Genomic DNA, 27,496 nt, shown 5'->3' with positions numbered 1-27,496 from the left:
CTATTGATTACTAGCAACAGCCAAAGCCCAACAGGGTGCGTCTGCAGCCTCCTGTCATGAAGGATTCTGGCTCAGAATCCCAGAGGAAGGAAAACTCCCTCTAGAAGATCTGGAAGCCCAGAATGCCAAAGACTTGGCCTCCTAAGAGAAGTTCTGATTCCTCTCAGAGTCTGGTCTCCCAAGTTCTCCCGGAGAAGCCAAGGGAGTGATTCCAGGAGCCTATGGGGTCGGGTCATGAGCCAGGACAGATGCTGCAGATGAACAAAGAAAGAAGAGGAGCAGAGGTGGCTTGGATCTCCTTTTGAAGAGCATCCTACTCCTGAGGACCCTAAGCTTCTCTCCGAAGCAGATCCTGGGATTCTTCCAGTGATGCTTCTCAGCTGGGTGACATTCAGTGAACACTCGCTGAAGACAGAGCCTCATTATCAGGACTTTTCCCCCCTGCTCGGGAGGAAAAGAAGGATGCACTTTGGCCTTCCTTTAACTGTTTATAAATATACATGCCTGAGGATTTTGCAGGATTGGGGAAAATCTCTGAATCTACCTGCACTCGTCAAGTCTCTGTCAGTCACCATCTCTTACTTTTGGGGGATGCTTGGGTAGAGTGAGTCAAGCCAGGAAAAATGTATTTTATGTTTCTGTGCGTGATGGGGAATATTTCTTGCAGGACTGATGTCAATACTGAATTTTGATGATGAGAAGAACAAAGTGCCCAGCAATGTCCACATTGGAAGATTTCCTCCACTTTGGGATTTTCCACAATCCCACTCAACTTGCTCAGAACTGGGACTGTTTCAATTATTTGGAGGATGGATCAAACTTATTTTAGAAAAGAAATAACTCCATCCAGAGTGAGGGTAGAGTCCCCCGAGAGGTGCCATCTTCCTCTCCAACATGGCCTTTCCATTATTTCTGCTAGAATTCCCACTGTTTCTCCTTATTAATACAATGCAGAGTTTGCTTTCAAGACTCTGAGGGGCCCGAGGACTTTTCCAGCTTCCATTGTTGAGTTGTTAAAAATGGGCATTGTCATGCGGGAGACATTGGCAGGGACTAATGATCTGCATGTGTGCGACTCATCCACTGGCTTCCAGTCCTGGAGTGTGGGACAAGGGGGCAAGCAGAAAGAGGGCACCCGACCCCTTGGGGGTCCCCATATGCTCTGCACCCGGGTGGCCCAGCCTGTGTGGGCTGGGGGAAGGCAGCAGGCGCTCCCAGGAAAACAGGGGACGCTTCTCCTGAGCTATTCACATCGGGTGCCTTCTGCAGATGCTTCGGCTTCTCCCTCAAGCCCTGAGGAGGCCCAGCGGAGGAGAGAAGTGGTGAAGTCCTTGAGGTTGTCATTAATAGTCACACAGTCACTCCACAAACTTCTGAAGGTCCTCCTAGGTGTGGGGCACTTGTTTTTAAGAATGTGGGGAAGGGGATTGGGTGTGGGTGGTGTGGGGGTATGTGAGCTTGTGGTATGTGCATGTGGGTAAGAGGTATGTTTGAGTGCACTGAGTAGGAGTGGGTATGTGTATGGGGGAGTACATGAATGTGTGTGTTTGGATATCTAACGGGGGAGTTTATGGGGGGGTGTAGAAGTATGTGATTATATGGAGTCATACATGAGAGATATAGGGGTGGGCCTATGTGCATGTATTGTGATTGTGTGTGTGTGTGTGTGTGTTTGTGTGTGCTCTAGCTCCCTTAATGGAGAAACTGGATGTCCATGTGGGGATAGGTCACTGGGCAGGAGAAGGACGCATCATCCTCAGGGAATGTCCCTGCTGTGATAGACTGAGCTGTAGGTGGCTGGGTGGGGGAGTGGAGAGAGCAGGTGAGCTTTGATCTAAATCCCACTCTTGCCGTGTGTCCCTTTTGTGACTTTGAGCAAATTTGATCCCTTCTCTATGCCTCAGTTCCCCACTTGGTGAGATGAGGGTGGGGCTAAACCCCGATAGAAATGGCCTCTTGGCCTCACACCTGACCTAAGGAGTCCTACAGGAATGAGGGTGTGTATGTGTGTAAACCACGTGTCAGTGTTGTCTATGTTCCACTGTACTTTTATTTGCTTTGTTCACTGTTTCCCAATTATATTTTCATCTGACTATAGCTATCCTTGGGGTGACTGTGGCATGATGACCTTTCAGGGCCCTTCTAGCCCTGGGCCCCATGGAGAAGGAGAACCTAGGGTAAGGATAGTGCTTGAGACTTGAGCAGGAAGCCAAGTGAAAAGGGAGAGAGTGGAGGCCTCTTGAGGGAGGAACCAAGGCACGGCTTCTAGTGGCCAATGGGAAAGGCCCAGGAGAGGCCATGGGCAGTAACTGGTACGGACCCAACCACTGACCAAAGGACCAAAAGAAGCAATGGGTGAACTCCTTGGAAATGCAGGTGCAATTGGAGAGGTGAGCGGACTCGAGGTGGATGCTCTGGGAAGGCCTCTGATTGCATTCTGGGACAGCGAGGCCAGGCTGCGCTTGGGACTGGTCTGGTCTGATTCATCTGGTTTTAGGCCAAACGTCCTGTGAGGCCTAGCCGGACAATGACCAGGCCTGCCGGCTGTTGGTGGCCCAGCGATGGATGGTGGAGAGGAGGCAGCACTGCAGTGGCGATGCTGGTCCTGTGTCCACCTAGTCAACCTCCCTGCCCACCCGGCCTGGCTGCCTTGGTTCTCTGGGTGGGCTGGCCTCCTGGCTGCTCATTATTTTGATCAGAGTTCTCAAGTCTCTCAGTTGCTCATTTTTAGAATTCAAGGAGCCCTTATTTAAATGCTTCCTATGCATGAGGCTATCCCAGGAGAAGTCTGATAAGCCGGGGCTTTTAAAAATGATTGACTCTGCCTGGCTCCCCTTATTTGTAAATCTTTCTTTAATATCATTTTAATACCTGCCAGTCAGTCTAAGCTAAGTAGAAGCTCCCCCAACCCCATTTCCCCCATTTATACAGACAGTTCCAGGATGAGCCAGCCTGGGCTCTGGCTGGATCTTCAGGGGTTTGAAACATTTGGGGCCTCCCCTCCCATCCTTCTCAGTGGGACAAAAAGGTGGGAGAGAGGACCTGAAGTCAGAAAGACTTAGGATTGAATCCTGCCTTAGACTCTTAGTCATCCGTGTGACTCTGGAAAAGTCACTTATTCTCAGCCTCAGTTTCCTCAACTGAAAAATGGGACTAATCATGATAATTATTATGCACCAACCTCATAGAGTTGTTGTCAGGCTCCAAAGAGAGATGATAAGTCATTTGCTGATGACATCGATGTAATTTTTCTCTAGCAACTCTAAGATGTCAAACCTATAGGAGATGGTATAGACAGGGGACGCCCTCCTCCTCCTCCATGGGGCCAGAGCTATGACAACAGTGGTCACAGCCTCTTCATTCTTCCCTTGGGGACAGGCCATCCAGCCCGACGCTGGCCCATCCCACTGGCTCATTAATAGCAAAGCCTGAAGCAATCTCTCTGAGCCCCAGATGTGCCCATTCTGTTCAGGCCTTGGAATGTGGAGAGACCCCAAGGCTTGCCTAACAGACTCTGGGTCATGATAAGTTTGGAATGGCATGGGGAGACTTCCCCAGAAATTAAATATGGACAAATTGAATGTACTCCTTTCAGACCAAGAGGTTGATTCCAGGCTCATGGTTCCTAAACAGGTACCTTAAAGAGCAGTAAAGGGGCAGCTGAGGAGCCCAGTGGATAGAACACTGGTCCTGGGATCGGAAGGGCCTGAGTTCAAATTCAGCCTCAGACTTAATAATTGCCTAGCTATGTGACTTTGGGCAAGTCACTTAACCCCATTGCCTTAAATTTAAACAATAAAAAATAAAGAGCAGTCAAAATGGCCTTGGTCCTGGCAGGGTTGGAGGATTGGACTTGCAAATGATGACCAAGATCAATGTGGATGGTCTGCTTCAGCCCTAAGATTCTCCTGAGCCCATTGGGTGATCTCTCTTGAATCTCTCCTACACTCATAGTCTATAGGAGCTGTCCGTGAACTTGGCCAAAAACACACTTTGCGGCTCACCTTCAAAACAATTGGTTTCCTTGGTGATTGTCACTTCTATTCTTTGCATTTAGAAAGCAGGACTCTGAAGAGGAGTCACTGGGGGCCCCCAGGCTGATCAAATGGTTCCCCCCAAGAAACAGAAAGACTCCCTCAATGGATTTACTTCCCCCCAACATGCACACGTGCACACACATGTACACACATTCACATTTACATACACATACACACAAATGCACACACATTTACACACATGCATGTACACATTTATATATACACACACTCACACATACACCTACACACACATGCATTCACACACACAAACACATACACACACTCACACTTTTACATCACAAAGATATTTTAATAAACCAAAAGATATAAAGTCCTCTGGAGCCCCAGAAGGGGAGCTCATGGAGCTGGCACACAGCTCTGGATGGAGCTGCCTTGCCTTTGGGGGCCTCCTGGCTGACCAGCTGTGGAGGGGGGTTGGAGGGGCTCATTTTCTGGGGTTTCCCGGCCCCACACTAGGCCGGGGCGGGGGCTGACTCTGTTAGAAAGAAGCCGAGGACATCCATCACCCTTCAGTGTTTCCACTTTGCCCCAGGAAGAAGGGGCTCCCTGTTGTCTCCCCTCCGGGCAGGCGGCGGCGCCCCCTTCGGTAATGGCATGACTCCCCCCAAGGGCCTCTTTTTCGGGGGGCTTCAGGTCCTTTCTGAGGAGCGGCACTAGAAGTAAGTGCTCTCCAGCTCTGGAGAAGCACTAAGTCAATCGATCGAGATTCATCACCATCACCACGGTTACGAGCCTCTGCCTCCCCCTGGCTCCAGTCCCCCCCTCCCCAGCCAGAGAGGCCCATGTTTCTGGGCGCCCCTCCTGCCTGAGATGTGCAGGGAGAGCAGCCGGGCTCCTGATCGATATCTCTTTATCAATTTATCACTATTAACAGCAGCGTTTCAACCCTCATGGCGGTCTGTCATCATGGAAGCGCTTGCCAGGCCTTGTGATTTATGGGCTGGGAAGGGTATTCATTAGACACCCGCAGTGGACTCAGGGCCCAGCACAGTGGCCCTGGGAACCCACCTTGCCTTCTAGGAGAGTATAGTCTAATGGGGCAAGATGGACAATGGGGGGAGATGGGGGCGATCAGAGAAGTGAGGTGCCGGCAGGGCCTGGACGTTGAAAGTGAGGAGCCGGGCCAGCCGTCCGGCCAGGTGGCCAGGAAGCATGGACTTCCCAGTGGATTTCCATCAGTCTCACCCCCACCCCAATCTGAGGCCTGAGAAGCCAAGTCACACACCCAAGCCCCTCTGCCGGGTGGTTGGAACAACTGAGCAAATGCTGCGCTAGGACTTAGGATCCCTTTGATTCTCAGACCCCCCCCCCCCCCCCCGCCGTTTTATATCAAAGGAAGCTGGGTCTCATCAGGACAAGCGACTTGCCCCCATTTCACACAGCTTGTAAATCCTGGGGGTGACTCAAAACCAGAGTTAGTGGACTTTAGTTAAAAAGGGCATTGGGTCATTCGTTATAAAAGGCCTGGAAACATCGTATATGGAGCCCAGTGCTTCATCATTGGATCATCAGAACAACCAGACAGGAAGGTGCTGGGAGACTCTATTTTACAGATGAAGAACTGAGGCAGAATCTGAGGTTGGATTTGAACTCAAGGCTTCCTGACTCTCCTGTCCTTCAGCCTCAATTGGCCCTGCTGGGGTCAAAGAGGGGACCCATCCACTCCCCTTTTTGGAGGTTTTGCAGGGCAGTGGGTTAAGTGACTTGCCCAAGGTCACTGAGCTAGGTAATTGTTAAGTGTCTGAGGTTAAATTTGAACTCAGGTCCTCCTGAATCCAGGGCCGGTGCTCTATCCATTGCACCACCTAGCTACCCCAGGCCCTCTTTCCTTAACAGTCCAGCAGATACTTTGAAAAACATTTTTCATAGATTTGTTTTTATTAAATAACATTTTATTTTTCCCAATTACATTAAAATAATTTTTAACATTAGATTCCTGGTGTCAGAAGGAGGCCTTCACCAGCCCTTGGGTGCCCACCCTTCATCGGGGGCTCTCTGGCCTGTGGCTCCAAGGAGGCCTGCACAGTCATGCAGAATGGGAGCTGCTCAGTCAATAAACAATCGTTCCTTCAGCTCATTGGGAAGCTTTGCCAACCTGGGGACCTTGTTGAGCTGGTCCTAGTCAGGTCTCACTCTCAAGGAGCATGAATGGGGCCAAACTCACTGCAAACAAGCCTGCACAAACACATATTGGAGAAGATAAATCGGGGGGGGGGGTCTCAGCAGGAAGGACCCCCCCCAAGCTTCTTGGAGCAGGTGGGGCAGTACCTGGGACTGGAAGGAGGCCAGGGAGGCCAAGTGGTAGAGATGGGGAGGGAGAACCTTCCAGACTTGAGGCAAAGCCTGGGTAAAGGTTTGGAGTCCAGAGATGAGACTTTGAGGGCCAGAAGCGCCAGGGACAGGGCATGAAGGACTGTGCAGAGGAGCTATCTCCCCCCCAAACAGAGAATTGGGCTGGGCCCCTCCTTCTACCACTGAATCACACAGAGCCTATATTCCCCCAGCCTGGCGGCCCTAGGGAGACCCTAACCCCCAAACCCAATCTCCTTATGAAGCTGAACCCAAGCACAGGATTTCATACATATTGGATTAATTTAACATTGTGGGATTGGGTCCAATATCCAAATACGCCTGGATCATGGTGGATGCACATCCGATACAAAACTTCCTCAGACTCGGTTACTAATCCAAGTCTCCCCAAAAGGTGATATTTAGTCCAGGTTGAGCTATGTTTGGGGTTGTTGCTGTTGCCCACTCTGGGGCCACTAAGACCCTCAGATGTCCTTGTGAAGGTCCCGGTCAGCTGTTGAACCAGCCTCCACTGCCATCTTTCTGGTCAGCCCTGCCCCAGAGGAGCTGAGATTGACCTCAGGTCATCATCTCCCTGTCCAGTCCTTCTTCTGCATTGCTGAGACTGGTGGCCAGATATGTCCCGGCCTTCCCAGCCCTCGCTTCCCTTGGTTTGCTCTTGGGCCTCTCGCTTCTTCCTTCCTAGATGGTGGTCTGCCTCTTGTTTCTTCTGGTCTCACCCACCCAGACCAGAACCTCCCAGGTGGCACATGTCAGAGGTCAATAGTGCCCAGGGTTGAGGGGCGCCTCTTGATCCCCAGGCCTTTGGAGGTGAGCATGGGCAGCAACTTGGGGAGGGGGCGGGGGGCAGGGCTCCAGCTCCCCAGGAAGGATGCTCACTGTGGCTTAGTTTGTTAGTGGGTGAGAGAGCCTAGGCTGTGTGGAATGGAGAATAACCCACTGGAGGGCTAGCTGGGCCTTGGGGACCCAGGCCACCCCCCTCCCCTGCATCGCCTTCCCAGGACTGGTGGAGGATGCAGTGAAAGCTTGGCTGTGATGCCCTTGGTAACATCAGAGGGCCTTGATTATTGTTTTCTTGCTAGTAGAGGGCTGGATCTGGGGTCAGGGAGACCTGCATTCAAATCCAGCTCAGATTCTTATGAGCTGGGTAACCTTGGACAAGTCCCTTAACCTCTGTCTGTCTTAGTCTGCTGAGGTGTCTGGGGGCATTCCCTAAATGGAGCATTTCTGACTCTGGTCCTTCTTTAGGCAAGAGAGTGCCTGCCCCCCTCCTCACCAGCATTCCCCTGCCTCAGCTCATCCAAGTCTTCCCAGGCTTCTTTGATGCCAGCCTTTCCCAATTCCCTTCTAGCCATAATGTAAGGCATCATCTCCATTTTCCACCCAGCCATTCACCGCCCCGCCCCCCCCCAGACTGATGGGCATCCCCACAGATTCCCATTCTCTGTCACTACAAAATGGATGACCACAAATATATCTGTGATGCTGTTAAATCACCTGGACCTTTGTGTCTCCAAAAAGTCCGGGTGTGCGAGGCCCTGGCCTATAAAATCCGAGGGCAAGGGACCCTCCAGATTCACAGCCTCAACTTAGAGGTGATGAGGCCCCCAGGCATTAGTAAAGAGGAGGGTGTGGACCCAGAGGATCTGAGGCTGCTCATGGAGAGCTGGGGAACCTGGGGTTCTCTGGCCCAGTGACTGGCCCCATGGGTGGCCCAGATAAGTACTTATTGGTGGATCGGCCCCAAAGGGTCATAGAATGGGACTGGAAGGGACCTTCATGATCACCTGGCAACACCTTCCTTCTACAGAGGAGGAAATCAAGTCTCGACTTGGTCTTAAACTCTAAGTCGCCCTGGTCACAAGCTGGGCAGGCCCTTCCATGAAAATTCCCTGTAAACAGAGAAGGGACTGCATTTCCCATCATGGACCAGTCTGCCCATGAGCAGGAAGAGGGTGGCTTAGTCAAAGCTGGGAGCCCCGACTATATCCCCCCTTCCCATATTACAGATAAGGAAACTGAGCCCCAGGGGAGTGCAGGCTCTGGACAAGGCCACAAAGTGAGTGACTGTCAGTCTAACCCGCACCTCGTGACCTTTGTCGCCTTCTGGCACTGATGCCTGGTGGAGGTTGCCTCAGGACCCCTGCGGCCGGGAGAGGGGGGCATTCGCCCATCAGGGGAGGACTCCTGTCTTGGCTGCAGTAGACTTTCATTTTAACAGCTAGTGTTCCCCCCCATCTTCTGTCCCCCTAGACAGAAAGGGTGTTGGGAGGCCAAATGAGAGAAGGATAACCCTGGAGGCCCCAGGCCAGGAAGGGAAGGGTGCTAGGACGCTCAGCAGCCTGAGGGCATGGCTGGAAATGAGCAAGTATTTACTCCTACTGTGTACAGAGTGTGGGCCAGCCATGGCCCTTGGAAAACCAGGCCCCGTCCCCTCCAAGGTCTTGGGGACTTCCGCCTACAGCGCCTTCATTATGTGGTCTCTATTAGCTCAGAAGCCCTTCACCCTGTGCCTGGACACAGGGGTGACCGTGCTTTTCTTTGTTCTCAAAGATCATGCCGTCAGGGAGGTGAAGCCAAGACAAGCAGGTGGACTGGATCTGAGTGAAGGGGGAGTTGTGTTAAGTCCCCAGCCTCACTGTCTCCTCCAGAGCCATCTGGGTCCAGTGGCAGATGTGGATCAGGATGACTGGAGAGGGCCCTGGATGTGAGGTGAAGATGGTTAAGGGACTTGTCCAAGGTCACACAGCTGGTGCAAGTCAAATGTCTTAACATTCATTGGCTGACCGACTGATGCTAATGAAAGTAAGTCAAAAGAAAACCCCATCTTTCTTCTATTCTTTGTTTCAATGAACTGGCCAACTACCAACCCTCCAGTGTCCTCCCCAGTGTGTGGAGATAGCAGGGCCTGGATTGCCTGAGCCCCATCTCTGCCTCTCAGAACCCCAACACCCTTCAAAGCCCATCCCAGAGGCCTTGTAAGACCCTTCACTTCCCCGTGGCTTAGTTTCCTTACCTGTAAAATGGGAAGGGGAGGTAGTAGGGCCTTAAGACAGGTGCCTCCTCCTGCCTGCCTCTTCCTCTCGAAATTCTTTGTGTGTGTGTGTGTGTGTGTGTGTGTGAATGTGTAGTATGTTGTTCCACTGAATCCAACAAGCTGAAGATATCTGCTATGTTCTGCTCAGAAGGCAGGGGGGCCTGAGTTTGAATCTGCCCTCAGACACTAACTGTGTGACCTTGGACAAGTCACTTCAGCCTGACTTCCTCCCATCCAGGATCTGGGGAGAAAGTGAGGCTGGTGACTTAGCCCAGCCCTCCACCACTCAAATCCAATTCATTTGTTTGTCATGACATCACCTCCCTGATCTCATGGTCTTCTCCGAAAGCATCATCATCACTGTGTTCTGGGAACTGGGGCTACCAAGACCAAAATGGGGGCTCCTGCCTTCAAGGTGATTGATTAGAGTCGACATGGATTCATCATGGGATTTGCCCCCCCCCACCCAGCAGATGGGAAGTTCCATGAGGTCAAGGGTCATTCCAGTTTGTCTCCCCAGCTCGAGGTCCAGTGTAGCCCACCGTAATATGTAGACGCTTCATTAGTGCTTTCTGAATATTCATTTGAATCCATTCCCAGGCAGATCAGCTCCATAGAATCTTTGGGTCATCCCTCCTCCTTCAAAGCCTTTCTCCTGTTGACTCTGTCCCATGACACTGTCCTGTTGGTCCATGGTAGGTCACACATTGACCCCTCCACTAGACAGGGAGCTCCTTGAGGTCAGGGGACCATCTTGGACCTTTCAGTGAATTGCTGACATTTTCCAGAGGGTCTGCTTCATCAATGTTAATTGGCTGATTGGCTGAGACTGGAAAGGGAGAACATGGCAATGGGTTTGTTTGTTTAGAGCAGATTGTGAAATCTTGCCAGAGACCCATGAAGTTTCCTCTGATGGAGCAGGACTGTCCAGTGGTGGGCATCTGAAGCTCCTTTGCTTGGACCCCCCCAAGGTGCCTGAGATGCCCCCCTTGCCCCCATCCTCCGAGGAGATCAAACTCCTTTTCCCCCTCCAGGAATCTCACACTGGGCTCCATTTCTTTGCCCTCCTGCTCTCCCCTCCTTCTTTGCCCACCCCCTACCTCTCTCTGAATGTCCTCCGTCCCCCCCCCGAATATTCAGCAAGTTCCCCTTCCTCTCTGGGAGGCAGCCAGAGTGGGCTCAGGGGGCCACCGTATTATATATCCGTCATAGATGCCGAGATTGACAGCGTCTTTGTATGGCGTTGAATGGGAACCACCGATGACTTTGATGAGGGCTCAGCAGAGCTGGAGGTTCATGGAGACAAAGAAAACTTTCCCCCGATATGATTTAGCTTCTTGAAGGGATGAGGAGGGTCCTGAGGAATAATTGTCCTCCTCCTAATGACAACAGATGCACTCCAAAACTCGAGGCTGCTCTGATTGTTTGATCTTGCGACCTTTGACTTCATTTAAGTGAAGATGAGCCACATGCTCCGGTGCTTTTGGAGGGCCTGGTTATGAGATATTATTGACTCGGAATTTATAAATATTTAATCTTCACATTAAAAATATGGGGCAGAATAGCCATTAGTACCAGACAATAAAAAGGCTTTCTCTTTTGATTGTGAGAGCCTAGGAATATGAGACAAGGGTTTTATTGAGCTGAAACCCAGGATAGGAAGGATGGGAGCAGGGAGAATGTGGAGGAGTTGTTGGAGAGCCACGCCAGCCACCATATGGCTGGGCACCAAACCGTCCTCTTGTTCCTTCAGAGGCCGGGCGGGGTCCCACAAAGCCAAAGCCTGCTGCCGCCAACCATGGCTGGGGAAGGGATGCCTCAGCCTCTGCCCTTCCCTTCCCATCCCTTATAACCACCCTCCCCCAGGATATATATATACATATATATGTATATATACATATATATGTATATATATATATATATATATATATAATAGATTAGTTATTTATTGGATATGTCTAGAGTGAGTTCTCTGACTCTTGGCCTTGGCAGGGCAGTTCTTGGAGCTCACTTGGGCCAGGCCTGAGCTTCCATATTGCTTCTGGTGGACAAGAAACACCCCAAGAGGCTGTTGGGTCTGTTGCCCTTTGGGGAATGCTCCCACACTTGCATGTGCCCACGTATGTTCATGCACACAATCCCTCCTCTGATGCCCCAGGGCTGATCTCTTCCAGCCCATCTGATAGCAAGTCTCCTGATTAACAAAGTCACAAAGGGGGACAAATGACTGTGGCCCCTTGCTCTCCACATAGCAAACCTCCAGGGTCTTTCCCAGCCCTTGGATTGGTTTTCTTTCAGATCAATCTGATTCCTCCCCCTGCCCTGGACCTCAGAACTCTGACCCATTTTCATCACAGTCATTTTCTGGGGGAGGAGTTCTGGGGGGTTTTGAACCCCAAATGCCACAGAGGATCTTTGAGCTAGAGAGGCTAACCTGCTCATTTTATTAATTGGGAAACTGAGGTTGAGAGAAGTCCTGTGGCTTGCCCAAGGCTCAGGCACTAAATAGCAGAGACTGGATTTAACCCAGGTACCTCGGCTGTAAATCCAGGCCCTTCTACTCTCCCATGCTGAGGAGAGTCCCATCATGTTATTTTAGTCAAATGCCTCAGAGTCTACCAGATGCCATGCAGACCATAGGATCTTGGGTTCAGAGCTGGCAGAAACCTTAGCGGCAGTGTCTTCCCACCCTGTCATGTTACAGAGGAGGAAACAGAGACCCTAGGAGAGGATGCGAGGTGATGATGGTTAAGGGACTTGTCCAAGGTCACACAGCTGGCGAGAGTCAAATGTCTTAACATTCATTGGCTGGTACCCGGGTGCCACAGGGCACAGCTGGTGTTTGTATCCCAGACTCGGTTTCCCCACAGCTTGCAGCTTTTGTCCTCCTCTGCAGCCAGGGACTGAAGAGCCTGCGCTTCTTAGTCTAAGATCAGCAGCCATTCCAACCGCCTTCAGACAGAGTTCTTAAGAAATGCTCACTTTTCCAGGCCTGCTCCAGGCTGGCCTTGAATGGATGCATAATTTCGAACTAAACATTCAAGTAAAGTTTCATTCAAACCAGTGAACAGTTTGCTGACTTTGAAGTCAAGAGGCCTGCATTCGAATCCCAGCTTAGGCATTGCCTTTCTGGGTGACCTAGAGGAAGTCACTTTATCTCTGGGCCTCTGTTCAGCTGTATAATGAAGGGGTAGACCTGGATGCAGAACTCAGCTCCAAAGGCTGGGAGAGCCCCCTTTTCCTAAAGCCACATTTTGTGGCCTGATATTTGCCAGCCTCCCGCAAAATCCCTCAGGCACCAAGATAATGAAGGCTGGGTTTTAGTGGAATGAAGAAAATGATCTTTGTGTAAATCCATGAGGGTCATCCTGGAGCCATTGCCACCAGTGCGGCCCCTTGGGGACTTGGCACATTTCCTCTGAGAAGGGTAAACATTGCAAAAGAAAAGGGGGCTCCATTCCAAAGTCTCAACTCCAAAGAATTTGGATGACCCCTCATTAAAGGCCAGAAGGAAACCAAAGTGAAGAATAGCCTGGGTTTGCCTATTTGTGGTCCATTTCCCCATGATAGAATTAATTTTGGGATCCTCTTCAGTTACAGATTTCACTATCTATCATCTAGTCAATCAACTCTAGTTACTTGCCAATAATATCAGAAAAGAGGGGTGTGTCTGTGTGTGTTTGTGTGTCTGTGTGTGTGTTGTGTGTGTGTGTGTGTGTGTGTGTGTGTGAAACAACAGTATCTCTTTAGAAATGTCCAAGGAATAAGGGTTTAGGTGACCGCTGTGAGTTAATGATGCCTTAAAACCAGAGCTTTGCAAAAGTCTGCATGGCAAGCATTCCTGCCCCCTCTGCGAGTGGGCTCCATCTTTCTCAAATAAGGCCAAAATTGTCTCCTCCTGAGTTTTTTCCGGGATAGATTTCATAGCTATTGGAGGAGATCTTTGATGATTTAAGGTCATACATACTATACACATGGATTCATTTAACACACACACACACACACACAGAGAGAGAGAGAGAGAAAGCCCTGAGTGAATGTAATTCTAAATGAGATTGACTTCAGTTCAGAAAAAAAGTAAATAGAAAACAATCCCAAACCTGGGGACTAGGGAGAAGGGGAGATGAACGATCAATTCTCCAGAATGGAATGTTCAGGTCCCAGCCCAGTCTCACTTGGAGAAACCTCTAAAAACTTTCCAAGAAAGAATCTCCAATAAAAGCATGCTCCTTGTTTCCTTCCCCTCAGTGCCTCTTCCAATGAGATAATCAATGCCTTTGAAGACTGGTCAGCTTGACCATTAATTAGTCTGTGGGATCAAGATGATTCTGAGACTCTTCCTTCAGACACCTCTCAGGTCAAGAGTTCTGCGTCGGAGTGAGGGAGGAGGTTTTCCTGGTAACTGGGAACGGTCCCCCTTTTCAACCACTGTTTCTCTCCCCACCCCAAATGAGTTCAAGACCAGGTGGTATTGATTTCCAATCCTGTCCACTGGTGAGCCCAAGCTGAACCTTTACTTTGGTCACCATAATATCTTTGAGAATGTCCAAGTGGGAGGTAGCACACACCTCAGATGTCACCCTAAAGACCCAAGGGACTCTCCTCCTAACTTTCTTCTTACTTAGAATGTCCTCAATAACTTCTGCTATGTCTTCCTATTAGACCTAGTTTGAATCCCCAGACATGTTTCCCTCCAGGTCTATTGGAGATATGTCTTGCATAAAATGGCAAGAAGTTTTAGAAACCCAGTGAAATTTCTGAAACTTAGATTCCCCTCATTCAGAATATGGAAAATCTCATGGTGGGTTCCTACTGACTTTTACCCCATCTCTGGAGAATGGATTTGCTAAACAGATTATTAGTGAGAACACTTTTCCTGTTTTTTTTTTTTTTTATCCATAAAGAAGGAGAGTGTGGCATCCTGGCAGGAACCTGGACACAAACCTTATTCCGTGACCTTGAATAAGTCACATACCCATGATGGGCTTCAATTATGTCATCCATAGCCTGGAGCAAATTAAGCTCCCTTCTGAAGCAGAAGGGGGATATTCAGTTCAAGAGTTATCTTGTCCTTAAAGTAAATGCCTACTTAGAAATACTGTGTCTAGTACTGTGTCTAGTAAAAGTCACAAACTTGTGTTTGTTTAAAAATGTGTAATTCAAATGGGTTGTCATTTCAGAAGGACTTTCAACAAGTGAAATTTTACTGAACTTGGGAATCATGATATGTGAATAATTTCTACTATTTTCTTAACTTTAACAAAACAACTATTCTACTCCCCTTGGTTTGGCAAGATAGAAATTTTCTCTTCTGGAATTGTCCTATTTTGAGTCCTTCAGTCAATACATATCTGGCCTTGTACTAGCCTGTCACAGAACAGACTTTCCATCAGTTTTCTCCAGTCCCAGGGTATAGTTCAATGGTTTATAATTCCTGGGATCTCCCTTAGCTCTTAAAAAAAAATTAGGTACCATATTAGCAGCTTTCCAATTTTCAGGAACTGTTTCTGTTTGGAAGGATATATTTTATATCATTGTCAGTGTCTCTGCTATTCTGGCCTTTATTTCTGTCAGAAACCTCCGTTGAATGTCATCCATTGCAAGTGATTTACAGCCCATGGGCTTCACAAGTTGCCCCATAACTTTCTTGTTAGAAACTTCATTTTGGTCAAGGTGACACGGGAGCCTCCCAGAATAACAACATTTGGAGCAGAAATGACTCTGAGGTCGATGCAAAAAGCTCACCTAATTCCTTGCCTTCTTCATCTCTTCCTTAATTTCCCCCAAATGGATTCAGATCTTTCTGAGAGTTACCTTACACCCTCTGATGACCTAAGAAGGGCCGCCATAATTTTTCAGATCTTTGGTCAAGGGCATGGTGGGGGTAGGGAAGTTAGGGTGGGAGAAAAATATAGTCATCCTGTGTAGATGCCTCCATCAAGGAAGACTCAACTAGTAATTCTGCCACCTGGAGCACCAACATTAAATATGCCCCCAAATCAACTCTAGGTAGATGTAAGTCACAGTTCCATTCCATAGTGGAGACCCTAAAACATCAAAAGGCCATTACTCGAAGGGAGCCAATGGTTCAATGGGTGTCAGTTTTTGCATCTCCTACATTTTGATGCCCTGGCACAAGCCTAGTTTCCAGTCTGGTTAGGGCCAGTTGTCTCCAAAGTCCTTGGAGTCCCCTCTTCCCTAGTTCTCCCCTACCTGCTGCTTATAATGTGGGTACTTTTCGACACTCATGATTTTTCAATCTCCTCTCCTGCTCCAGCCTCTGTCTCCCATCTCCAACCACGTTTCAGGTACACCAAACTGGTTTCCAATAAATATCATGAATTTGATACATCCAAAATGGAACCCCGCCCCCCACCCATGCTCCCCACCTATAGCTTCATCATTACTGAACAGGGTGGCACCATCTTCCAGTCCTTCAAGTTACTGACCTAGCAGTCATCCTGGGCTCCTCACTATCTCTCACCCCCATATCCAAGCTTTTGTCAAGACCTGATGATTTCACTTCCATAGCAGCTCACAAATTTGCCCCTTCTGTCCAATGACACGACCACTCCCCTGATATAGACTCCCATCCCCTCACACTTGGCCACCTCACGTGTCCCCCACTCTGATCCATCCTTTATTCAGCCATCAGAGCAATTTTCCTAAAACATAAGTCTGACTATGTTATACTTGAATTCAACAAGGAGTTCCAATTGCTTCCTCTATTTGGCATCCAAAGTCCTTCCTTACCTTCTTCCTCCTCCCTTTCCAATCCCCCAACAAGTCTCCTTTACTCCAGTGAGCCTAGCTTCTTGACTGTTCCACAAACAAGGCCCTCCATCTCTGGGTTCAGGGCACTTTCTCTGACCATTCCCCAGGTCTGGAATATTCTCCCCTCCTTTCCCTTCTCTTCAGTTCCAACTCAAATCCATGTCTGAAAGAAGTTCTCCACAACCACTGGAGTATCTTCACTCTCATAATTATATCCGTTTATCCCTTATGGACCTCACTTTGTCTCTGTTCTCTCCCTCACTCCTGTTAGGACACAACTCTTTGAAGGTAATGCCTTTTTTTATATTCCCAGCTCATAACCCAGGAACAATAACATTAATGAATGTTTATTGACTGATTGGACTAAACGACAACTCCAGAAAAGCAACTGTATCTTGGGCAAAGCTTCTGAAGGAGGGACAGCCAGCCAGACTGACTTACAGCCAGAAGAGAAAGAGACAAGGACAGAGAGAGGCAGGGAGATTGAGAGAAACGGGGACAGCAAGGCCTAATGGTTAGAGAGCTGGCCTGGAGGTCAGGAGCCCTAACTCATGAGTTAGAGCTCCAATCCTATATAGAAGGACATGTGCTGTGGAAGCTGGAGAAAGGCACTCCTGCTCTCTGGGCCTCAAACAACTCTTAGGTTAGAAGAAGCATACCCCACTCCCCTATTAAAAGAACTTTCCAGATCTAGCACCTTATCTCAGTCAGAGCCACCAGTGGACATGTCATCCAGTCAAATCTAGACTTGATGTCACAAACCCACAAACCCCATTTTATTCATTTTTAAATTAGTTAATCCAATAATTAATAATTAAATAAATAATGAACATAATTTGTAATTAATTTTTAATTTTAAAATGATTAATTAACATTCTGCTAAAGATGACATAGGCTACTTCCTGAAGGGAGGGCCCCCCTCTTCATGATGATCACTTCTCGAGCAATTTTTTGGTAGGGGGAGGCTTTATTCTATTGGAGGGAGGTGGTTAGATTGGACTCCATGGCTTCTCACTCTGAGATCACCAGTTTCTGTAGCCCTCTATATCACTTCTACGTGACTCATCATCTCTTATAAATGAGAGGTTTGAGTCAAAGACAATAACCCCCAAATCCTCAGAAATCATGGTAATTGAGATAGTCTCTCTTCTGTAAATCAAGCTAACAGTGCCATGTTTTAATTTGAAAAGCTGAAACACTAAACAAAACCAGCCCTGTGAATTAGGGAGCTCGGACTAGGGGTGGGCCATATTTCATGCTAATGACTGCAGTACTTTTTAAAATGTGAAAGCTATGGCTTTGGAAGTTTGTCCTTTGCGTGCCTTGGGGTGCCTCTCTGTCCCCAGAGGGACTGGTTTTATTTTGAACGTATTCTTTGAGGGAACACGGCTTCCACAGGCCAGTAATTCCCTGAACAGTCTCTCAAAACCTGTCAAACTGAGCAAGTTGGATGGGACCCAGGAGCCGGAGAAAACCAAGCTCCCAGAGGCTTCTTACCTGTGAAAGCCTTGGAGAATGAGATTTGTTTTGGTTTGGTTTTGTTGCTGGGGTTTTTATTTAATGTGACCACGTCCCTTTGGCTGCATAGAGGCCTCCGGGGAGGTGGTGGCTTGGTTGCCTTTGAAGCTGAGATGGCTTTGTCCACATCGGCGGTGCAGAATCCCAAAGACAGTGCCTCCTGGCGGGGGGCCATGGTGGTCCAGCCTTCAACCTGCCCAAGATGGATGAACATCCTGGAAACGGGCGACGAGTGGACAGTGCTCTCTGGAGCCACACTTGGTGTTACCTTGATCGATTGCTTTCAACTTATGTCTTCTGTCTGCTCTTACAAGTGCCCATTCTTATGGAATAATAACATTCCATCTCCTGCACAAACCATAGTTTGTTGAGCCATTTCCCAAGAGATGAGCATCACTTTCATTTCTAGGGTTTTGTTGCTACATTTCCCCCCACTTCTTTTTACATATAGATTCTTTTCTTTCTTGAGGTTTTTTGGGAAATATGTCTAATGCTGGTATGACCTCATCAAAAGTACGCTAGTGGCTTTAGAGGCATGGTTCCAAATTGTTTTGTCAATGGCGATGTTCATGGGAATTGCCATTGCTGGTTCCCTGCAACCCCTCTGATATCTGTCCTTTCCCTCGTTTGTCAACTTGACTAACTTGATGAACACGAGTTAGGACTTCAGACTTGCTTTAATTTAATTTTATCTAATCATTAGTGCTTTGGAGTTATTTCTGGTTGCTGATAGCTTAGATTTCTTCCTTAAGGTGTTGGCATGTATCTAATTTCCATCAGACTGCTTTCCAATCTTCCTAATAACTTTTGTTAAAGGGTAAGTCTTTATCCCGGTGACTAGGGTCCTTGGGGTTATTGAATGCTATAGTATTGGATTCAATTGAATGCTGTATACCTAATCTGTTTGACCAGTCAATCTCACTTTTGCTGGTAATTAGAGTTCTGATAGTTTACTGGTAATTATAGTTCAATAATTATAGTTTTATAGTATAGTTTGAGATTTGCTACTGCTTGGCGCTTTTCTTTTCTACACGTCACAACTCAAAATTTTTAACTTTTTGCTCCTACAGTTAAATTTTTTAGATCTATAAGAAAATCTATTGGTAATTTATTGTGGCACGAAATAAGAAAATTAATTTAGGTAGTATTTTCACTTTTATATGATTCTGGCACAAGCTACCTATGTGTAATCAATATTTTTCCAATTATTTCATTCTGTATTTCTGTTGTGTCTTATCATTGAATGTGGTTCTTAGGTATTTCTTTGCAAAAAGACTGACAATCACATCACCTACAAAGAAGTGACACTTTTCTGCTTTTTTTGGCTTATGCTTATTCCCTCAAATTCTTTCTCTTTTTTTCTATTATTACTATATCTAAATTTTTTAACACTGTTCAATAATAGAGGTAATAATGGGCACCCTGGCTTTATCCCTGATCTTAATAGAAAGGGCTCTCGTTTTGCTCTAAAACATGTTATTTGTTCCTTGTTTTAGTTATTAACTATATTAAGGAAAGGTTCATTTATTCATATAATTTTTATGTTTTTAACACAAACAAGAGTTGAATTTTGTCAAAAGTGGTGGGATCTTTTTAGCCTTTATGGATATCACTTGGTTTTTATTACTTACATTATTGCTATGGTTTATTGTGTTTTCCTCTATTGAACCAACCCTAAATTCTTGGTATAAATCTAATCTTTTTATTAGGTTGCTGTCTCCTCCTTGCTATTAATGTTTTTGGTCAGCACTCATTAAGAATGATGCTTTAAGTGGCCGCTAGGTGACGCAGTGGATAAAGCACCGGCCCTGGAGTCAGGAGTACCTGGGTTCAAATCCGGTCTCAGACACTTAATGATTACCTAGCTGTGCGGCTTTGGGCAAGCCACTTAACCCCATTTGCCTTGCACAAAAACCTAAAAAGAAGACGGATGCTTTATATTTTTCTTTTTTCTGTCTTTTCCTTTTTTATTTTTAATGGTCACATTTGTGTCAGATTGGGAGGCTCATTCTTATTTTATTTTATTTATTTAAGACAATGGAGTTAATTGACTTGTCCAGGGTCACATAGCTAGACAAATATCTGAGGCTGTATTTGAACTCGGGTCCCCCTAATTCTAGGGCCAGTGCCTTATCCATGGTGCCACCTAGCTGCCCTGGCTCCTTAATTTTAGAAATAGTTTATATAATATTGGAATGAATTGATCTTTAAACATTAAAGATCATTCATTTGTAAATTCTTCTGTTCCTGTAGTTTTTCCTTTTAAAGTTTAGTTTTTTTAGTTTTTTAGTTTAAAGGTTGGTTTTGAACTCAGGTACTCCTGACTCCAGGGCCAGTGTTCTATTCACTGCACTACCTATATAACGTTTTCAAGTATGTCACTGGGCTTGGTACCATGTTGAACAGTACTTAGTAAGGGAGACTTAGACAACTTCATCCATTCATCTTCGTATATATCTTTTCCTATAGAAAAATATTATTCCAGGACTTTTACCCACCCAAATTTGTCCACTTGTTCCTCCAATCAGTGGCCAATGTTATTCAGAGAACTCTGGGGTTTTCTGGGTAAAGTCTGTTTCTTTTCTTTTCTTTTCTTTTCTTTTCTTTTCTTTTCTTTTCTTTTCTTTTGGCTCTAGAAACATCCATTTTTCCTACTTGGTGTCTCTCCCTTCCTTGAAATCCTTGGAACCTGGAGCTTTTCATACTAGAAGTTTTTACCCCAGACCATTGGGCAAGACTCAACCCTTCTTAGCCAAGACTACTTCTTATCTACATTCCTAATTGCCCTGAAGCATAGACTGGCAATGGACTGGCAATCCACTCTCAGGAGGAGAACTGAGAAGTATTGACTTCTTGTGAGGCCATAGTGGACCCTGTCTTCCTGCTGTGACCATCACTGGCTCTGTATCTTCTCTGTCCCATAGTGGAGGTGTCAACTGGGACCCTGCATTTGGGAACATACTTAGGACTTTCCTTCTTCTTGCCTGTTTTGCCATCCATGTTTCTCCCTGGGGGTGTCTCAAATGGAGATCTGTAGTGTAGACTTACCTGAGTTACAATTTGCCAAGCAAAAGCCCATCACTCTCCACATTCAGTGGTCAGAAGTTTTCTTCTATGAGCCCTTCTGGGTCTGGACCATTGGACAGGAGCGGGAACCCATTTTGCGACCAGTCTTTCTGCTCTTACAGAATGACCCCTCCAGTGTTGTGGCATCCTTTAGTGCTCTTTCTTTCCCCAGCTGCCTTTGGCTCCATGCCAGGTTGGGTGATCTATAGGGTCAAAGGGTACAAACAGTTAACTGACATTTTTTAGACAATTCTCAATTGTTTTCCAAAATAGTCAGATCAATTCATGGCTTCCCCAACTGTCTGTTATCAATCAATCAACAGGCAGTTATTAACACAAGCTTGACCCTGCTCTGGTGTTGGGGTACGAAGACAAAGGCTGAACTGGCCTAACCTGAGGGCTTTGGAGAACCAGGATGGACACAGACAGTCAATATGGCATCGAGATAATGGTGCTTAGGGTGGGCATGGAGATGGTCCAACAGGGACCCAGCCTGGACAGGGCAGCGCTCTCTGTCTGCTGCCAAGTCCCCTGAGCCTGGCAATGAAGGGTCCTGTCCTCTACTCCAGTGTATGGATGGCAGCCCTGAGACTACTTCCTATTGGCTTACCGAGTGGTAATAAAAACATTTTAATTGGCTCACAGACCTCCCAAAGACTCATATTGAAGAAATGAGTTTAGAAATGAGGAGGAAGAAAAGCTACCAGTCTCTGGGGGGGAAGATCTCCTCACCCATTCACCTTGGGGTCTCAAACAGCATGTTGTTTCATCTGTTGCTATTGTGTTTATTTGTTCCTGATCAAAAATGAATGAGTAGTAAAGGAAAACACCCTCATGAGGGGCAAAAAACACTAGCAGTCTTGACCAGGAATTCATAGCAGGGTTTGCCAGAGCTGCAAGAGCCAATCCTGGTGAGGCAACCCAACCATGAAGGGCAAGTTCCCCGCCTGTCCAAGACTGGTGGTAAATCAGCCTAGCAACTGGATCACCAGGTTCTATCAGCAAGGGAGGGAGTCATCCACTGACTGTGCCACACTAGAAGAAAATTGGCAGAAAGACATTTAGAGCCACTTGGGTAAGTGTGAACCCCCTCCTTCTATGGGCTGAGATGGTAGACTCTCTGGACTTCAGAGTTTTTGAATCTTATGTCTCATTATATCTTCTCAGTAGATAAGATCCCTTTTTAAAGAGCAGAGGATGTTTATTGGTTATTGATGATATCAAGGAGATACCAAGTGGTGATCTTGGCAATAATATCAGAGAGTAGTATCAAGAAGCGAGCTGATCAAATTGATCTTGGGGTGAGGGTCACCTGGTTAGACAATGTTGGTGAAGCATTAATTGGTGATATTGCATGGGATATGCCAACCCCCCCATGGCCCCTCAGTGTTTATCGAAGGACTCGAGTAGCCATGTTCTGAGGTAGTGACCCCCAAGTCCAGAACCTCTGGGTGCTGCACATATAAACACTGGGCAGTTAATTGGGTAGCATGATAGTGTACAGGGAAAGCACTAAAGTCAGAAAGAAAAGGGGAGGAGGTGACATTGAGCCTTGAAGGGAGTTAGAATTCTATGGGGAAAGGTGGGGTGGATGCCTAATTCAGGCATGAGAGGCTCCCTGTGCAAAAGCCATGAGTTAAGAGAGGGAATGGCATAAGAGAGGAAGACCAAATGGCCCTGTCTGGCCAGATCACTATGCTCAGATATAGCAAGAGCTGATTGTTAAATTTTTAGTGTGAAAACATAAAACAATTATAAATGCTACAAAGCAAGACTTGATTTCTTGTCTTGTGCATTTTGAGTCTTAAGAATACAAAAAAGAAGATATTAATAATGCTGATTAAATGTCAAAGATTGGGGGCGGCTAGGTGGAGTAGTGGATAAAGCACCAGCCCTGGAGTCAGGAGTCCCTGGGTTCAAATCCGGTCTCAGACACTTAATAATTATCTAGCCATGTGGCCTTGGGCAAGCCACTTAACCCCATTTGCCTTGCAAAAACTTAAAAAAAAAGTTCAAAGATTGTCCTCAATTACAGTCCTTCCCAGCCCCAGAAAGCTGGTTGTTAAATATTTACCAGCACATTCCCTCCATGTGATATCTGAGTGGGTAGTAACCTAGACCAGACCCGGACACCAAACAGAAGCCTCTGCTCTTGACCTCAGAGGCAGGAGGAGCCCCTAGAGGCTCCTCACTAAGTACAGGAGCGGCCACATCCATTCCCAGCAAAAGGAATTTTGCTTTAACCTTTGAACGCAGGACTGACTGGAGTTAGGGGACCAAGGAAAAGAGGGTCAGTCAGTCACTGAATATTAATGAAACACTTCCTGTTGGCCAGAAACTCCCTCCTCCCTTTGGTATCTAGTTCAGATTTCTGTCTTTGGCATTCAAGGTCCTTCACAGCCTAGTTCTTCCCCATTGCAAGTTCATTTACACTTTGTTCCCTTTAACTATACTATAAAGTAATCAAATGTCCTAACTGTTGCTTTTTAGGCATAGCCCTCCATCTCTGATCTCCAGGCCTTTCTACTCACTGTCCTCTGGGGCTGAAACATATTTCCTTCAGATATCTGCCTCAACTCTTTGCTTCCTATAAAATCCAGGGTCCAACTCAAACTTCATTTCCTACAAGACGCTTTTCCCTTCTCTACCCCACACCTAACTTCCAGAGACAACAAAATGATCTCATATATACTTTGTATATTGGAGAAGGAAATGGCAAACCACTCCTACATCTCAGGTAAGAAAACTCCAATGGGCTCATTAAGAACTGGACACAACTGAAATGACTCAACAACATGGGTGCATTCTGTACATTCTATTGTTTCCCCAATAGAAACCCCCTTGAGAGTAGGTAGTGTTTCATTTTTGTCTTTGTACAGTGCCTGGCTTAGCATAGCCACTTGATTGATTAACCCACTTATCGGTGGCATGCTTATCAAACTGACAGTCAAGAATGACAGCTGACAGAGGCAAAGAACAAAAAAAGTCAGAACATCTACACCACTGAGTCAAATTTAATCAAGTAAAAAAGGATGTAAATGTAGCATTTTAAATTTGGATTCTAAAAATCAGTTTTGCAAGTAGAAGATGGGAGATCAATGACTAGACATGAGTCTGCCTGAAAAAAAAGGATTTGAGAATTATGGAAGACCATATAACAAGTCAGCAATGTAGTTAGAAATTCTCTTAGTCATCATGGAGGGATGCAGTATCCCACAGAACAGAGACAACAGTTGAGAGGCTTCTGCCCTGGCCCAACTGTACCTGTATGTGACCTTCAGCTCCATCTGGCACATTTTAGGAAGAACATTGACAAGTTGGAGAGCTTCCAGAGGATGGTCCACCCTGATGAAAAGCTTGAAGATGGCGACAAATGAGAGATGCAGTGAGTAGGGAATCCATGTTGTTGGACTCTGAATATATTATCAGCCTTTGTTTATATATTTTTTCTCAGCTTGGGAGGTAGAAGGGGGACAAAATTAATGTTCTTTAACTGAAACAATGAAGACTTCTGAGGGAGGGGAATGAAATATCAAGAAAAACTGAAATTGGGGGGTTTTTAGCTGGAGATCATTGTCTCTGGCTATTTGGAAGGCTATCAGATGGAAGAAGGATAAGGCTCATTCTTTTTGGCTTCTGAGAAAAGGGCTAGGTAAGTGATAGGTGGACGGTGCAGAGAGACCAATTTTGTCTGGATTGTCTGAGCTCTGTTCCAAAGTAAAGTGGGCAGCCCAGAAGTGCACTGGAGGTCTTCAGGCAGAAGGTGGATGGTGCTTTGTCCTATATATTGTGGGAGGGGTCCTTGTCCCCAAGGGGCCTCTAAGGTCCAGGCCAGCTCTGAGACTCTGTGAAATGGGAATTGTTATTGTTAGAGAAAATAATAGCAGCAATAATTAAATCCATACACTTAAGAAAGAGGGCAAAGACATTTCAATTCTTTGAAAGCATTGGACAAGATTCAAGAGTCAAAGAAAGAAACTTCAACCATCTGAGATTTCAAAACAGGCCAAACCAACAAACTGACAGGTTTATCTTTTAAAGGAAAGATGACAAATTAAAAGAAAATAAATGAAAAGACCTTGGAAAAAAAAGGGCAGGACCCATCCTTGTCATTGGCATTTTTATTGTGTCTTCAGGTTTATGAAGCACTTGAAACATTCCCAATGGATCCGTCCACCAAACCTGGGAAGTAGGAGACAAGACTATTATCAAGTCAAATAGATAAGCATTCAGTAACCATTTACTGTGTACCAGACTGGGCTGGGGAGGCAAAAGCAGCCCCCACCTTCAGAGAAATCACAGGCAAGGGGAGCGACACCATGCAGGCACCATGTAGAAATGAGATTAAAAACAGAATAAATTCGGGATAATCCACAGAGAGTGGGAACAAGTAGCTAAATGACAGATCCACAGAGCATGAACCTGGAGTCAAAAAGACCTGTGTTCAGATTTAATTTCAGACACCTAGTGGGTGATCCTGGGCAAGTCATTTCATCCCCCTCTGTCTCAGTTTCTTCATCTGTAAAATGAGGCTAATAGCCTATCCCATGGTTTTTCTTTTCTCTTATTCCTAATTTCTCATATTGCAAATGACCAATCTGAAAACACGTTAAACCCAAAAGTTCATGTCCAATATTCACACGACTGGTCACCACTGAGGGGAGGGTAGAGGAAAATCATGTAACTTATACATATGAATATACTTGTGAATGAATGTTGAAAAGCTCTCATAATGTGTAATTGGAAAAAATAAAATATCAATTGGAAAAAATAAATAAAATGCATTAGCAATTGGTGACCTAGAAAAAAATGAGGATAACAATGACCCATTTTTTGTAATGATCAAATGCGATCATAATAGTAAAGTGCTTAGCTCAGAGGAGGTGTCAGATAGATACTTAATCCCTTCCTTAGCATGAAGAGGGAAGGTTTTTTGTAGAAGCTTTATCACATTTTGCTGGTGATGAAATCAGAGAAATGATTGCCAGATGTAGAATTCAAACCCAGGTCCCCTGATTCTAGGCCTAAGCTATCTTTATGAAATGCCTCCAACTCTCCCTGCACAGAGATTGAATCTTTCCTTAAATTAATTTTCTTTTCAGTTAGAAGCCATTAATTTTCTCTCCTTCCCATTTTCTCCCCAGCCATAAGTAAATGAATCAATGAATGAATAAATAAAAGCAAAACTCTTCGAAGAAATTTGTGTCATCAAGCAAATCCAATTTTCCCATTGGGCCTGTCCAAAGCTGTGTGTGTTCAGTGCTGCCCCTAAGTCCACCACCTCTCATCGTCAGTCTTCTGAAATCATGATTGATCGTTGTGCTCATAAGCACAAGTCTCCTAAACAAGACTTGAAAAGAGGGAGCCAGGAATTAGGAAACTGAGGTTAGGGAAGGGGGTAGCAGCAGAGCAGCATCACTTAGCATGGCATTCAGTCTACAGGATGTCAGTATCATTGGATTTATTTCATAATTATACTTTAAGCAGCCAGTCAATGAACATTTATGGGGCACCTCCTGTTTTCCAAGCTTTGTGGCTAAGGTCTCAGGTACAGTCACGATGAATGAAACAAACCTGACCTGTCAGAATCTGCTTTTTAAGTGGGAGGACACAGACATGCCTAAATGTATGAAGAATAAACAATGTCTTTTCCAGCTCTAAATCTGCCATCCTATGCGTACACCCAGGAGTACATGCATTTGACACCTACTTGGACGGCTCCCCCATGACAGAAAGGCAACAGCATCAGAGAAGTGATGTTTTCATTCTCCATTCTTGTATCCCTAGTGTCTGGTATACAGTAGGTGGTCAATAAATGGTGGCCTGATGCTGAGCTAGAGAAACAATCTGAGAGCCATCTAGGCCATAGTTTCTTTTTTTCCTTTTTTTTTTTAGTTTTTTTTTTTTTGCAAGGCAGTGGGGTTAAGTGGCTTGCCCAAGGCCACACAGCTAGGTAATTATTAAGTGTCTGAGACCGGATTTGAACCCAGGTACTCCTGACTCCAGGGCCGGTGCTTTATCCACTACGCCACCTAGCTTCCCCAAGGCCATAGTTTCTTAATTTGGGGACCATGAACTTGCTTTTTAAAAACAGATATTGTGATCGTGGTATTTCAGTAGAATTGCTTTCCTTTGGATTTTATTCTTATGTATTTAAAAATGCTGTTTGGTTAAGGTTTACCCAGACTGTCCAGGGCAAGGTGCAGATCCTCTGATCTCAGTCAAACCCTTCATTTTCTAGGTGGAGAGAAAGAGAGAGAGAGCCAGAGAGGGGGAGAGTTGCTAAAGCCTCCCCAGATTACAAGAGACAGAGCTGGGAATGGACCCCTGACCTCTGGCCCAGATGCCCTGCTGCCTCCACACCCTTGAAGCAGCCACATGTCCCTGGCCCTCTATGTGGTATCCCACTCCTACCCCCATCAGATGATTGAAGTTTCTAACAGCTTCTGATGGATTGGGCTGGAAAGATGCTGTCTGAGTCTCTGGTCTGGTGGTCTGGGCTGGGGTCCTGCTTCTCTGCTCTTTGTTCCAGCCATGGGTGTGATTCTGAGATCTCCGGGCAATGGAAGATGAAGGTGTCATCATCTTTTTGTGACTTATTTAGCAGACATTTACAAAACACCTACTGTGTGTAACACTGAGTGATGGGACAGGTCTGTGTGTATAGGGGTGCTTGCCCAGTAACACTCCCCTGGGGTCAGACCCACTCCCACCTTCCTCTGGGAAAAATCAG

This window comes from Macrotis lagotis, chromosome 4, assembly GCF_037893015.1.
Source record: "Macrotis lagotis isolate mMagLag1 chromosome 4, bilby.v1.9.chrom.fasta, whole genome shotgun sequence".
NCBI lineage: Eukaryota > Metazoa > Chordata > Mammalia > Peramelemorphia > Peramelidae > Macrotis > Macrotis lagotis.
Note: the sequence above shows the minus strand (reverse complement) of the source record.